This window comes from Triticum aestivum, chromosome 7B, assembly GCF_018294505.1.
Source record: "Triticum aestivum cultivar Chinese Spring chromosome 7B, IWGSC CS RefSeq v2.1, whole genome shotgun sequence".
NCBI classification, from domain to species: domain Eukaryota; kingdom Viridiplantae; phylum Streptophyta; class Magnoliopsida; order Poales; family Poaceae; genus Triticum; species Triticum aestivum.
Genome location: NC_057813.1, coordinates 488,580,937 through 488,582,889, shown reverse-complemented (window position 1 = coordinate 488,582,889; position 1,953 = coordinate 488,580,937).

Genomic DNA, 1,953 nt, shown 5'->3' with positions numbered 1-1,953 from the left:
TATACTCAAAATGTCTGGGTATAAGAATCACTTGATTCAACTGGGAGTTAATCTTCCTGATGATAGTGTCATTGACAGAATTCTTCAATCACTGCCACCAAGCTACAAGAGCTTCGCGATGAACTATAATATGCAAGGGATGGACAAGACTATTCCCGAGCTCTTTGCAATGCTAAAGGCTGCGGAGGTAGAAATCAAGAAGGAGCATCAAGTGTTGATGGTCAATAAGACCACCAGCTTCAAGAAAAAGGGTAAAGGGAAGAAGAAGGGGAACTTCAAGAAGAACAACAAACAAGTTGTTGCTCAAGAGAAGAAACTCAAATCTGGTCCTAAGCCTGAGACTGAGTGCTTCTACTGCAAGCAGACTGAACACTGGAAGCGGAACTGCCCCAAGTATTTGGCGGATAAGAAGGATGGCAAGGTGAACAAAGGTATATGTGATATACATGTTATTGATGTGTACCTTACTAATGCTCGCAGTAGCACCTGGGTATTTGATACTGGTTTTGTTGCTAATATTTGCAACTCGAAACATGGACTACGGATTAAGCGAAGATTGGCTAAGGACGAGGTGATGATGCGCGTGGGAAATGGTTCCAAAGTCGATGTGATCGCAGTCGGCACGCTACCGCTACATCTACTTTCGGGATTAGTTTTAGACCCGAATAATTGTTATTTGGTGCCAGCGTTAAGCATGAACATTATATCTGGATCTTGTTTGATGCGAGACGGTTATTCATTTAAATATGAGAATAATGGTTGTTCTATTTATATGAGTAATATCTTTTATGGTCATGCACCCTTGAAGAGTGGTCTATTTTTATTAGATCTCGATAGTAGTGTGCTACGTCTTGAGCTTGCGTTGGTTTTCCTCGAAGAGGAGAGGGTGATGCAACAATAGTAGTGTAAGTATTTCCTTCAGTTTTTGAGAACCAAGGTATCAATCCAGTAGGAGGCTCCTCAAAAGTCCCACGCACCTACACAAACAAATTGAGAACTCGCAACCAACGCAATAAAGGGGTTGTCAATCCCTTCACGGCCACTTGCAAAAGTGAGATCTGATAGAGATAGTATGATAAGATAAATATATTTTTGGTATTTTATGATATAGATGCAAAAAGTAAAGATGCAAATAAAAGTAGATTGGAAGCAAATATGATAAGAGATAGACCCGGGGGCCATAAGTTTCACTAGAGGCTTCTCTCGAGATAGCATAAGTATTACGGTGGGTGAACAAATTACTGTCGAGCAATTGATAGAAAAGCGAATAATTATGAGATTATCTAGACATGATCATGTATATAGGCATCACGTCCATAACAAGTAGACCGACTCCTGCCTGCATCTACTACTATTACTCCACACATCGGCCGACTCCTGCCTGCATCTAGAGTATTAAGTTCATAAGAACAGAGTAACGCATTAAGCAAGATGACATGATGTAGAGGGATAAACTCATGCAATATGATATAAACCCCATCTTTTTATCCTCGATGGCAACAATACAAAACGTGTCTTGCAACCCTTTCTGTCACTGGGTAAGAACACCGCAAGAATGAACCCAAAGCTAAGCACTTCTCCCATGGCAAGAAAGATCAATCTAGTAGGCCAAATCAAACTGATAATTCGAAGAGGCTTGCAAAGATAACTCAATCATACATAAAAGAATTCAGAGAAGATTCAAATATTATTCATAGATAAACTTGATCATAAACCCACAATTCATCGGATCTCGACAAACACACCGCAAAAAGAGTTTACATCGAATAGATCTCCACAAGAGAGGGGGAGAACATTGTATTGAGATCCAAAAAGAGAGAAGAAGCCATCTGGCTAATAACTATGGACCCGTAGGTCTGTGGTAAACTACTCACAACTCATCGGAGGGGCAAGGATGTTGATGTAGAGGCCCTCCGTGGTCGATTCCCCCTCCGGCAGAACGCCGACGAAGGC